We start from the raw sequence: 14,696 nt of genomic DNA, 5'->3' as shown, positions 1-14,696 counted from the left end.
CGCTATCTATTAGTGTCAGTGAGACGCACACACACACACACACACCACACAAGCACACACACACACACACACACACCACACACCACACACACCACACACAGCACACACACACATAGCAGCCCTATTATGATTCTGTAGATTGGCTCTTCTGCGCTCTCAGTTAAAATGTCAACCATCAAATAATCAATTTCATTCCATCTCTACAGCATCTGATATGGGAGTGGAGAGTAGGAGAGAAAGAGCTGTCTGGTTAAGTAATGTCTGCCTATTACTGCCAAACAAATGACTGGGGTTGTGTCTCAAATGGCACCCTAGTCCCTATAGTGCACTACTTTAGCCCTATGGGCTATTGGTTGCCATTTGGGACAGAGACCTCAGGTTACTGAAGCATCGCCACTTCAGCTCCAACCACACCAGTCGTAGAGTTGCCGAGCTGTAAAACAAAACGGCCAGCTGGAACACGGGAGGCAGTTTCTGTCTGCACTGTTTACTGCAGCCTACCAGGCACGGTGTTACAGTGTTTGTTGTGGCCACCGGCCAGGCTGGTGAGCCAGGGGGGTGTCAGTAGCACCAGGGACTGTAAGTAGCACCGGGGGGGTGTAAGTAGCACCAGGGACTGTAAGTAGCACCAGGGGGTGTAAGTAGCACCGGGGGGTGTAAGTAGCACCGGGGGGTGTAAGTAGCACCGGGGGGTGTAAGTAGCACCGGGGACTGTAAGTAGCACCGGGGGGGTGTAAGTAGTACTAGTAACCTAAGGTCATAATGTGCTCCTCGGTCCAACACCTGTCTGTGACAGTGCTAGAGGTGAGAGTGTTAGAGACAAGGTGAGAATGAGCCTCACTGCTGCCACTGACTTGTGGTCTTGCCTCCTGAAGAACCTCTGCTAGACATTTTCTTTCAGAGCTCTTTCTAGTTTTTGATTGGCCAGAGTGTCAGAGAAGAAGCGGTCGTATGTTACCTATCACACTACAATAGCAACTTGATGACACAGTACCAGCACTGGCAGAAGCACTTTTTATAGTAACCTATCTCCTCTCCTCTCTCCTCTCCTCTCTCTAGTACAGCATAGATAGACATTCTTGTCAGCAGCCTGTCTTGCCTTTGAGTTGTGGGGACTGGTACATATTTTATTTCTTCCCTTCCTCCAAACCAAACACATACACTACATGACCAAAAGTATGCTGACACCTGCTCGTCAAGCATCTCATTCCAATATCATGGGCATTAATATGGAGTTTGTCCTCCCTTTGCTGCTATAACAGCCTCCACTCTTCTGGGAAGGCTTTCAACTTAGACGTTGGAACATTGCTGCGGGGACTTGCTTCCATTCAGCCACAAAAGCATTAATGAGGTTGGACACTGATGTTGTGTGATTAGTACTGGCTCGCAGTCAGCGTTCCAATACATCCTAAACGTGTTCGATGGGGTTGAGGTCACGGCTCTGTGCAGGCCAGTCAAGTTCTTCTACACCGATCCCGACAAACCATTTCTGTATTGACCTTGCTTTGTGCACGGGGGCATTGTCATGCTGAAACAGGAAAGGGACTTCCCCAAACTGTTGCCACAAAGTTGGAAGCACAGAATCATTTAGAATGTCATTGTATGCTGTAGCATTAAGATTTCCCTTCACTGGAACTAAGGGGCCTAGCCCGAACCATGAAAAACAACCTCAAACCATTATTCCTCCTCAACAAAACTTTACAATTGGCACTATGCATTGGGGCAGTTAACATTCTCCTGGCATCCACCAAACCCAGATTCATTCGTTGGACTACCAGATATCTAAGCGTGATTCATCACTCCAGAGAACGCGGTTCCAATGCTCCAGAGTTCAAGGTGGCGAGCTTCACACTACTCCATTCGACTCTTAGCATTGCGCATGGCGATCTTAGGCTTGTGTGCGGCTGCTCGGCCATGGAAACCCATTTCATGAAGCTCCCGACTAACAGCTCTTGTGCTGACGTTGCTGTGTTGCAACCGAGGACAGACGATCGTTACGTGCTACAGCATTCTGGGATACAGTTATGTGACCTTGTGTGGTCTACCACTTTGCGGCTGAGCCGCTGTTGCTCCTATACGTTTCTACTTCCCAATAACAGAACTTACAGTTGACCGGGGCAGCTCCAGCAGGGCAGAAATTTGATGAACTGACTTGTTGTAAAGGTGGCATCCTATGACGGTGCCACGTTGAAAGTCACTGAGCTCTTCAGTAAGGCCATTCTAATGCCAATGTTTGTCTATGGAGAATGCATGGCTGTGTGCTAGATGTCAGATAATTTCCTTGGGTGAGTTTGGAATGCATCATCAGCTATCTCAGACGGATCTGTCATCTGTCTGTCTGGCCTTGAGCAACAACAGGAAGTGAGATTGTGGCACTCTGAGAAGGGAGGAAGGTTGCGTCAATGCTGTGTAAGTAAGCTGGGTGGAAACAGGAATGTGTGACGGGCGCCTGCTCTGCTCTGTCTGAAACTATGTCAAAAATGAACCTTGGTGTGTGAATGTGAGTGCCTCGGCCTTGACCCCGAGGCTCACACACTCCTTCGCAATACACCAGCAAGCAGGGACACACACAATGGCAAGCAAGCACACACAAGCTCTCAGTCTCTTTGTGTCTAAGGCAAGCAAACACACACACGCTCTGAGCTCAATGTGGGCGGGAAGCAGGAACCAAAGTCTTCTCCCTCTCGCGGCACAGGAAACAGTAGCAAACTGAGAGCCTCCACAATCTCATCAAATACAACAACAAAAAAATAATAAAGTCTATTAACATTTCATGTACAACACAATACTCCTGGAGGGACAGACTGGGGAAGAAAAAGTGGCCCAACCTCAAAGGTTGACTACAGCCCAAGTAGCAGTAGCAGCCCATCTGGGAGTCTGTGAAGCTCGAAGGGGGGATCATGGTTTATATGGGTGCGAAATGAGTAGAGGTTATCAGTTACCTTCACATTTCTCCAGGAGCTGCACCGTGTCCCCAATCTCCAATGGCAAGCCATGCTGGACCGTCCCTCGGAAACTGGCCAGCACTGAAACACAATAGAAGATACATACTTTAATACCTGTGTGTATTTTTATGTGCGTAAGTAGGTAACAGACACACCAAATCGACACACACACACAGTCCCAAAAAAAAAATAACACTGTCTTTTCATGTCACTAGAATTGAATCCGAGCACAACTGTCTTGACTTTGAAGCCGTGCGGTGATTTGTTTCTAGTGTTCTCTGGGCAGAGAGAAAGAGAGAAGAGAATAGCCCGCTGACTGCTGGTAGATTGAGTACGCCTCTGGGCGTCAGGCTGAAGTGGAGGGAAAATAAGCTGGGAATATAATGTCATCCTGGGTCTTTCTGCTAGGAGCGCTCTTATAGAGGAGGGAGGCAATGCCTGAGGAGGCTTAGAGTAGGACTCTCACTGATGAGAAGCACTGTCAGTTAGAGAGAGAGAGAGACTGAAGAACAGGGGCAGGAGAGAGAGAGAGAGAGAGAGAGAGAGAGAGAGAGAGAGAGAGAGAGAGAGAGAGAGAGAGAGAGAGAGAGAGAGAGAGAGAGAGAGAGCAAACAAGCGAGCGAGAAAGAGAGTAACATCTCAGTCGATCAGCACAGAGTACTTTGGTCTAACAGCGTCTAATAGCTGGGTTAGTAGTGAGGAGTGTCGACAGATGCCATTCTCTGTGGTTCTGAGAGACAGGACATGACAACAGCAGCACTCAGAGAATTCTCCAAGCTGCCACACACTGACACACTCGGGGGGGAAACTAATAGGGTTAGTACTACAACATGGAAATGAGGAAGAGTCAAGTGCATCCAGAGTGGTGCCACGAGAGATTCTGGGTTCGAGTCCAGGCTCTGTCGCAGCCGGCCGCGACCGGGAGACCCATGTGGTGGCACACAATTGGCCCAGCGTCGTCCGGGATAGGGTAGGGTTTGGCCGGCAGGGATGTCCTTGTCCCATCGCGCTGTAGCTACTCCTGTGGCGAGCCGGGCGCAGTGCACGCTGACACGGTCGCCAGGTGTACGGTGTTTCCTTCCGACCAATTTGTGTGGCTGGCTTCCGGGTTAAGCGGGCATTGTGTCAAGAAGCAGTGCGGCTTGGTTGGGTTGTGTTTGAGAGGATGCACGGCTCTCGACCTTCGCCTCTCCCGAGTCCGTACGGGAGATGCAGCGATGAGACAAGACTGTAACTACCAATTGGATACCACGAAATTGTGGAGAGAAAAAAAAGGAAATTGGGAAGACTCGAGTCAGGCAAGGGTTTGGAGAGGGTTTCATTTCATGGGGCGCATGGGTGGGGGCGTAAACACATCAAGTCTAATGCATGAATTTTACAAGTAGAGTTTTCCAGCTGCAGTGTACTAAATTATGCAGCTTGAAGTAGAGTTTTGATAGAGCTGCATCACTTCCTCATGAACCATTCCCCAGCTGTTGCCTGTCTGCTAACTGCCATGGCTCTTTTCCAGAGATGTTGGCACTTGTAAGGTGTTCACTCAGCGGGGAATAGATTTTTTATTTCCTCTCCAGGGGAGTAAGAGAAGTGCCTCCTTAAAGGCAGGAGAGAGAGGACAGCACGCGCACACACAAACACACACAGGAACGAAAGAATGGGAGAGAGAGAAGAGATAGAGCTCAAACGGAAGTCCACAGCCTGGCACCTACACACACCACAGCGTAATGAAAAATATGAACTGGGGTATAAAAAAGCTTCACACACAAATATAGCTAAACCACAGCCGCACTGGTATGATATGTGTACATGAACCTGTCACACAGGGGCAAGGCCCATATTTCCAGTCGGCTTGGTCTGAGGCAGGAGTTCAGTCACCACAAGCTGTGCTCTGCTCTGCTGTGACACACATCTACTCGTGGGCAAATGGCTGTTCCTATTTCTGACCAGGCAGCCTCGTTCATGCTGAACTAACTTAGACATTACGTAAAGACCGCAGGAAACGGGGAAAAAAGACACACACACAGGAATTCAGGAACTGGGATAAAAGTCACAAACTTAAATAAAAGTCCTGAACAGAACTATGACTGAGATCCATGAATTTATATGACAACAGCTCCTTCAGACTTGAGATGTAAAGACTAACAGTTGAAGTCGGAAGTTTACATACARCTTAGCCAAATACATTTAAACTCAGTTTTTCACAATTCCTGACATTTAATCCTCGTAAAAATCCCCTGTCTTAGGTCAGTTAGGATKACCACTTTATTTTAAGAATGTGAAATGTCAGAATAATAATAGAGAGAATCATTTATTTCAGCTTTTATTTCTTTCATCACATTCCTGGTGGGTCAGAAGTTTACATACACTAAATTAGTATTTGGTAGCATTGCCTTTAAATTGTTTAACTTGGGTCAAACGTTTCGGGTAGCCTTCCACAAGCTTCCCACAATAAGTTGGGTGAATTTTGGCCCATTCCTCCTGACAGAACTGGTGTAACTGAGTCAGGTTTGTAGGCCTCCTTGCTCGCACTCGCTTTTTCAGTTCTGCCCACACGTTTTGTATAGGATTGAGGTCAGGGCTTTGTGATGGCCACTCCAGTACCATGACTTTGTTGCCCTTAAGCCATTTTGCCACAACTTTGGAGGTATGCTTGAGGTCATTGTCCATTTGGAAGACCCATTTGCAACCAAGCTTAAAGTTCCTTACTGATGTCTTGAGAGGTTGCTTCAATATATCCACATATTTTTCCTGTCTCATGATGCCATCTATTTTGTGAAGTGCACCAGTCCCTCCTGTAGCAAAGCACCCCCACAACATGATGCTGCCACCCTCGTGCTTCACGGTTGGGATGATGTTCTTTGGCTTGCAAGCCTCCCCCTTTTTCCTCCAAACATAACGATGGTCATTATGGTTAAACAGTTCTATTTTTGTTTCATCAGACTAGAGGACATTTCTCCAAAAAGTACAATCTTTGTCCCCATGTGCATTTTCAAACCGTAGTCTGGCTTTTTTATGGCGGTTTTGGAGCAGTGGCTTCTTCCTTGCTGACCGGCTTTTCAGGTTATGTCGATATAGGACTCGTTTTACTGTGGATATAGATACTTTCGTACCTGTTTCCTCCAGCATCTTCACAAGGTCCTTTGCTGTTGTTCTGGGATTGATTTTCACTTTTCACACTAAAGTACGTTCATCTCTAGGAGACAGAATGCATCTTCTTCCTGAGCGGTATGACGGCTGTGTGGTCCCATGGTGTTTATACTTGCATACTATTGTTTGTACAGATGAAGATGGTATTTTCAGGTGTTTGGAAATTGCTCCCAAGGATGAACCAGACTTGTGGGGGTCTCCAATTATTTTTCTGAGGTCTTGGCTGATTTCTTTTGATTTTCCCATGATGTCAAGCAAAGAGGCACTGAGTTTGAAGGTAGGCCTTGAAATACATCCACAGGTACACCTCCAATTCACTCAAATGATGTCAATTAGCCTATCAGAAGCATCTAAAGCCATGACATCATTTTCTGGAATTTTCCAAGCTGTTTAATGGCACAGTCAACTTAGTGTATGTAAACTTCTGACCCGCTGGAATTGTGATACAGTGAATTAATTATAAGTTAAATAATGTGTCTGTAAACAATTGTTGGAAAAATTACTTGTGTCATGCACAAAGTAGATGTCCTAACCAACTTGCCAAAACTATAGTTTGTTAACAAGAAATTTGTGGAGTGGTTGAAAAACGAGTTTTAATGACTCCAAGTCATAAGTGTATGTAAACTTCCGTCTTCAACTGTATGTCCAAAAGGGAAGTAGGTAACTATGCTCCATTCCTGAGCCAAAGTGGAGACTTAGTCGCACTTACGTCCAGTAATCTACCCACGTGTGACTGCGATTCTCACCTTGCCCTAATCCTAAGGCAGTCCAAAGCCAGAGACAAGACTGATTATGTACTGTGTGCTCAGTGTTCTGCCCTGGGTGGATGGGGAAAGGCAGGCAGATCAGTACAAAGAGTGTTTGTGTGAATTAGGCTTACATGTGCTTTAGGCTGCCATTTTGGAGTCTAGGCCTGTCAAATGATCCTACAGTTGGTTTGTCGGTCTCCCTCTAAGCTCCTTATAGGAACATGATGCAGACCACTGGTTCAGAGATGCTTTGGTGTAGTTTGTTGAGTTGTGTTCAAAGGCACTGGGTTTCACAGGTTATACTGAATTTATCAAGCAATACCAGGTTTACAGCTCGCTAGGTATGTGTTCAAACCATACTAGATGTAAAAGGTAAGTAGCTTCCGATTGAGTGTGGTAGGCATAACAACAACATCGTTTGAAAGGTTACTTTAAAAGAATATGAAACAGTTGGGTTTCATGTACCAGACAGAATATTCAGAGAAAACAACGAACATACGTAGTCGGTTCTTAGTACAGAGAGTATCCAGTGGTGGAAAAAGGTACCCAATTGTCATACTTGAGTAAAAGTAAAGATACCATAATAGAAAATGACTCAAGTAAAAGTGAAAGTCGCCCAGTAAAATACTACTTGAGTAAAAGTCTAAAAGTATTTGGTTTTAAATATACTTAAGTATCAAAAGTAAATGTGATTGCTAAAATATAATAAGTATTGAAAGTAAAAGTAAAAAATAATAAAACATTCCCTATATTACGCAAACCAGATGGCACCATTTTATTTTTATTTTTATTTACAGATAGCCTAGGGCACACTCCAACGCTCAGGCATAATTTACAGACTATGCATTTGTGTTTAGTGAGTCCGCCAGATCAGAGGCAATAGGGATGACCAGGGATGTTCTCTTGGTGCATGAATTAGACAATTTTCCTGTCCTGCTAGCATTCAAAATGTAATGAGTACTTTTGGGTGTCAGAGAAAATATATAGAGTAAAAAGTTAATTATTTTATTTTGGAATGTAGTGAAGTAAAAGTTGTCTAAGATATAAATAGTCAAGTAAAGTACAGATACCCCAAAAAAACGACTTAAGTAGTACTTTAAAGTATTTTTCATTAAGTACTTTACACCACTGAGAGTATCTGCCAAAAAACTTGAAAAACAACCTTCAGTTGACTCCAACCAGACAAGCAAATTGATTTCAAAAGGCTCCATAAAAGTGCGTTAAACAGTCCGGCCTCACCCCCTTTCTCTCTGATTTGTGTTCCGACAACGAATCACACTCGTAATCCACTCCTCCGTCATCAATTATTCAACACATCATTAATATGCTAATTCGTCGCCACAGACACGGGTGGTCCATTAACCCTGCTGCCAGAAATGAGCCAGCATGCATTTTGCATTATTCAGATGTGTAGTTGTTGGATTCCTACTACAATCCACACATACTGGAATATAATGTAATGTAATCAGGTTAATAAATAATGGAGAGAACGGGACCGCAAATGAGTTGCAGGAAGTTACAAAACAATTAATCAGCAGTAAGTGATATTCAAAATGGAAGATGACATCCCTCGCTTTTCCCCTGCTCTTATCCATCCCTCCTCTCGTTCCCTCTCCTCTCCTCCTTTTTCTATTCCATCGCTATATGTAAGGCTGCGAGTAGAGGATGGTTAAGTCCTGCTTTATTTATACTCTGGCGTCTGCAGAATTTACATCTCAAACCACAGCCATCTGCTTGGGTTTGACGTCATAACCATGAAACGGTTGGGTTTCATAATGGGAACTCTGCTGTCAGGGTTAGAATATCCAAAGTCCCTATAGAATCAGTGATTTATTCAAAGTTCTGAACAGATCCTTAATGTTCTCTGGCATAGGGCTGGTAGTTGGTACAGGCATGCCATTGTGGCTTCGACACGGGTAGAGAAAAACAATTATTTATGCCTTACAGTGGAGCCCCAATCGAAACAAAGACAGCATCTGTCTGTCCAAGTCTAAGACCGTCTTCATATTACTTTGCTGTGCAATTTTCTGGACCAAAATACTCTCTATTCTAGCTATGCGAATAAACATGACAGAGTAACCCAGCATTAACCACGTTGTTTGAATGGGTCCCAACCCATTATATCCCAGTTCTAGGGAAACATTACAGTTGGACATTCTTTTCAATGCGGAGAACAGATGCGTCTTTAAATACCCACTCCTAACATACTTTTCCACTGTGTTATGGACTCAAGGCAATGACTCAGCCCCCGTGGTTAAGTACACATGCCTACAGCCCTCAGCCCCTCCAAACACACTAAGCAGCTCTGGCGCAGAGAAATGTATGTGTGTGCATGCGTGTGTGTATACGCGCACCACAGTCTAGTGAGACACGGGGCACGAAGCTTTGGGCCAAGCCTGGTCATCTGACAGAGCGCTGTAAAACCGAGACAGGGATTAAATAAGTGCCGATGCGCTTCAGCGCTCTGCTCTCTTTCACAAAGGTGATCTCCTGGGGATGAGCTTCGACCCCGGAAGAGGCCGCTATGCATTTTAAAGCAGGAGGAATCAACAAGGGGCTGACAGCGTGAGAGGAGGCAGCAGCAGACGCCTGCCTCACAGCATAGAGTATATGCACACACACCTCACAGCAAACAAACACACACACGCCTGCCTCACAGCATCCAGACGATACGGAGAAGACCCACATTGCGCCACAATGCGTCAGCTACAGAGATATATATAGGCGCTCTCTATCTGTGCTAGAGAGGGAAAGACAGGCCAACAAAAGCTAGGCTGGCGAAATCGCTCACGAGGAACGGCTTTCATTTCACCTTTTCCATTTCCAGTTGTCCTTTCGATGCCTTTGTATGTCGAGATAACAGCGATAAGCAGGCTCGGGGAAACAAGCGCTCGCTGGCAACAATAGCCTTCCCTCGAATCACAACACCTCACAATGAGCTTTCGTAAAAGATAAGTGTATAGCTTCTATGAGGTGGCAAGGCCACGCACGGATTATAAATAAATAAAACCAATGTGATTACTACAAATAACTGTGAGCAAAAGAACATCACACCGGGATGCATAACGTTCGATCAATACAAATGTAAGCCACGCAATAGGCTTCCTCCTCCTACAAATGTCAATGCAAGTAAATCATGCAAGGCCTCACAAAGAGTCAAATGGAAATTCCGCTTGGTTGGTGCTTTGTTCGCTCTGGTCTGAATGTATTCATAAAATGCAAGATTATGAGTTTGAACGGCGCCCCAGAGAGCAGTGTGCTCTTAGAGAGGTGCTAATTGTGTGTGGGTGGGTGTGTGTGTGTGTCTACATGTGCATGCTAACGTGTGTGTGTCCGCCACCTTTCAGCAACATCCTGTCAGACCCTTTTCAAGACCCTTATATTTCTGCTCATTAAAAAGGAAGCCTGAGAGGAACTGGGTGTTCTGCTGTGGCTGCTTCAGCATGCAGATCTCTCCTAGCGCGTGATTAGCACGAGCTAAAGCCTCTCGCAAAGGAAGAGCTCCCATGGCGCCGAGAAACGCGTCTAGGCCTGAACGCCGTCGCATAAATCGCACTTTACGTAATGCAGTCAGCCTAAAACATGAACTGTGTGTTTACCGCGTATGGTACGCCGCATCGTGACAAGGAAGATGACACACAAACACGGACTCAATCTCTGCAATAAACCACACAGCCTGATTGTAATCAACACAGTAGCGAGTGATTTTTTTCAGATCATACATGAAAATAGAGTAAAAACATCTGCATAACGTCACGGCAAACATAAACAGTAATGACAGTGTAACATCTCATCTTTGTTGACCAGATCAGAGGTCCCATATTGCTGAAATAACGCCGTGAAAACAGTGAAATGGTGACAGCCTGCCTAATGACTAGGCCAGGCAGCGGAAATCATACATGACTCAGATTAAAGGAGAATATAGGTCAAAGCGAGTCCAATGCAAAGCAATCCCACTTCACCTCATTCTCAGTTTCAGGCCTAATCTGCCTGCCTGCTGCCTCTCTCTGTGGACTGGCTGGGGTGTGGAGGGCGGGGGGCATTGTATGTGTGTGGAGGGCGGGGGGGGGCATTGTATGTGTGTGGAGAGGGCATTGAGTTGTATGTGTGTGGAGAGGGCATTGAGTTGTATGTGTGTGGAGGGGGCATTGAGTTCTCTGTGTTCTACTCTCACTCACTTTTGTATCTTGACCCTGAAAAGTGATGGTGTCGATGCTGTAACTTGACAAAGTATTGCATGTCAACGGTGTGGCAAAACTGAAAACACACAGATGCCTACGCCTCCTCACATCCAGCTGAGAGGAGAGGACAGAGGGAGAGGACAGAGGGAGGGGACAGAGGGAGAGGACAGAGGGAGGGGAGAAAGACGAGGATATAGAGCGACATATGAAGAGGAGAGAAAAAAGGGATGGGTGAGTATAATTAGAGAGAGCGAGAGGAACGGTGGAGAGAGTGAACGAGAGGGGAAAAAAAGAGTCCTGTATTCTCAGGTAACGTGCCTTTCTGTGGGAGAGAGGGTGGAGGCAGTGTAGAGGTTATATGAAGCGTGCTGCATCGGAGTGTCTTTCTGTGGGAGGGAGGGTGGAGGCAGTGTAGAGGTTATATGAAGCGTGCTGCATCGGAGTGTCTTTTGTGGGAGGGGAGGGTGGAGGCAGTGTAGAGGGTTATATGAAGCGTGCTGCATCGGGGTATCTTTCTGTGGGAGGGAGGGTGGAGGCAGTGTAGAGGTTATATGAAGCGTGTGCATCAGAGTATCTTTCTGTGGGAGGGAGGGGGAGGCAGTGTGGGTATATGAAGCGTGCTGCTCGAGTACTTTCTGTGGGAGGGAGGGTGGAGGCAGTGTAAGGTTATGTGAAGCGTGCTGCATAAGAGTGTCTTTGTTCACCACATCCCCATCCGAGGATAGGGGAGGAGTGACTGACCACCTACTCCACCCGCACTTCAAGTGAATTACATCCATAACCTGCTCTTCCCACGGCACGTGTATGAACACACACACACACATTTGCGGGCGAACACACACATTATGTGCACACAGGATATAACATGAACAGGCGTTTGAGGTTGTAAATACCTAGCAGTCAGAGAGGAAAAACAAAACACACGTGTGTGCAACACACACACACACAACACACACACACACACACACACACACACACACACACACACACACACACACACACACACAACACACAACACGACACACACACACACACACACACACACACACGTGTACAGCAGACACAAGTGAGCAAGGGGCCATTGACCGGGCATGTGACGAACTGTCCCCACTCTCCCCCCTCCCCCTCTCTCTTTCCCTAATCCCCATTGTCTGAGTGACAGAGTAACAGAGATGACAGCTGTCTTGTTTAGCTGTCACCACAACTGCTTCCAGGAAGGGGGACATCTCAGTCTCAGCTTCAGCCTCAGCCAAGAAATCACGGCTAGGATAAATAATAAATATCCCACACGCTTGTAATAAAATAGTAATAAGAGATATCCTGCCTGTGAGTAATCTTTGTGGCGCGCTACCTTTTGAGGATAATGAAAGTCTTCGTAAGAGCGTGTGAGGTTGACCTTTTGAAGTTACATTTTCACTTTGCGACTTTAAGAAATGTCACACTGACTTTGCCTCTTCACTTTGTTTTACTTAAATGTTTGAGGGAAGTCAGCCAGGATTTGGTCAAGCAGCCTAGGGCTGACCCCATTTAGTGGTCTGGTTTGTCTGGTCGATAGGCTGTTGTTCGACCGAGATTTTTTGTTTGTGGAGCAGTCGCAAGTGTATATGTTTTTTTTTTATGGCACACGAGACACACTAAACCATTGTAGAGGCTGCGGGGATGGCACAGTCCATCGCTCTAAGACATATCTCCTACTGAAATTGTATATGGTTATATTATGTAAGAACAATGGTGCAACATTTTATAACAAATATGTTTTCCCAAATTGTTCGGTTTATTACTATTAACATATAATGCCAAACATCCCCTTTCATTAAACTGTGTATTCACTTGATTTTTTTGCAGACGGCACGTGCAAATGAGCCTAAGACTTGCGTACCGGTACATACGGTAACTACTAGATACTCATATTAGACCTACTTAAGACAAAATGAAAGAAAAAGTCTGCAATCTGGCAGCGTTTCATTGCAGTAAAGGATGACGGCAAAAAAAGTGGAACGCAAAGTCTGCAAACAGCAATTTGCTCATCGTTCGACCACGAATATGACATACCACTTGAAAACAGTAAGTTAGCCAACTTAGTTTTTCTAGTTGCATGCTAAAACATTGATGGGTTTTATATGCTTGACAGCGGCCGCTGCAGTGGCCCTCTCCAAGGTGCTGAACTGAATCTTCAGTGAGCGCTTTCTCCCGTGTTGGATAGTGAACGCTTTCTCCTGCGTTTTACTTAGCCTTCTCAAATATAGTTACAACAAGGCCTATTGTGTAACCCAGTGGTTCACAACCTCTTTCGGTTACGATATCACCAACTGAATTTTGTTATGCCCGGAGTACCCCTGAAATACCCCCCTCGTGCATTTTACCAGTAGGCTTAGGGTCTCATGAGTCTTCTTAAGTATCCACTGTTGATAGGCAAAGAAACCACAGGGGGTCCTAGTACCCCTGGTTGGGAACCACTGGTGTAGCCTATTACCGGAAACTTGGGGCAGTAATGGGGCGGCAGGCAGCCTAGTGGTTAGAGCGTTGGACTTGTAACCAAAAGGTTGCGAGTTAAAATCCCCGAGCTGAAAAGGTAAAAAATCTGTCATTCTGCCCCTGAACAAGGGGTTCCTAAGAATTTGTTCTTAACTGACTTGCCTAGTAAAATAAAGATCAAATAAAAAACTTCAGGAGCGGAAGGGCAAAATCTGCAGCAGCGGGGGCAGGGAAAGAGAGAGAGTTGGGGGGGTCTGGAGGTTTTTCTGGTTATCTTGATCCCTGGTTATCTTGAGTAATTTGCGTTTCTTAATTATTTAATCAATCAGTGCGCTTAAAGCTAGGCGGTATACCGTCATTCAATACTGTTGAAACTATTTCGTTGAAGTTTTTTTAATACATTTACATTTTAGTCATTTAGCAGACGCTGAGTATCAGTGGGGTTTGAGAACAGCGCCCCTTGTGTTCAGTGCCAGTATTACAGAATATCCCGGTATGGCACAAGCTCAGTATGAAGGTGTGACAATCTGGATACCGACCAAGCCTACTTAAAGCATCAGACAAGCTCAGAGCATATAGTTGGTTTTATTAAAACACATAAGGTGTGTCTATATATGTAACCTTTATTTAACTAGGCAAGTCAGTTAAGAAGAAATTATGGAGAAAAACACGTTTTTATTTTATTTCAAACAATCGATTGGTCAAAAGACCAGAAGGCTCTCAGTCGACCAAGATTTCTTTCAGTCGGGGACAGCCCTAAAGCAGACAGACAGTAGGTTACTAGGTAGTCCATGGATCTTAGACCAGACACACAAACAGCATCCGACTCAAGCCCCTGTCTGTACAGCCAGACACCAGTGGCCAGACACCAGTGGGGTTACAACAAACAAGGGAGTGTAGAGGGGTGAGGAAGAAGAGGACGAAGAGAGAGGGAAAGGAGGAGAGATAAGTGCCTGTCAGACCTCATGCATATCATTCTACTCTCTCCACCATCTCTGTTTCCGTCTGGTATCAGTCTAATATAAAGTGATTCACTAGCACTCGACTCTCATCTCCAAACATAAAAGCCCTGGACTGAACCAGGGGTGAAGTAAATGGGAGAACTAAACACACAAGAGGACTGATGTTAATGGTCAGGATGGGAAATGTGCTGTGAGGAGTGTGTGTGTGTGTGTGTGTGTGTGTGTGTGTGTGTGTGTGTG

The sequence above is a fragment of the Salvelinus sp. IW2-2015 genome, linkage group LG3 (genome assembly GCF_002910315.2).
Source record: "Salvelinus sp. IW2-2015 linkage group LG3, ASM291031v2, whole genome shotgun sequence".
NCBI lineage: Eukaryota > Metazoa > Chordata > Actinopteri > Salmoniformes > Salmonidae > Salvelinus > Salvelinus sp. IW2-2015.
This window is presented reverse-complemented; position numbering follows the sequence as displayed.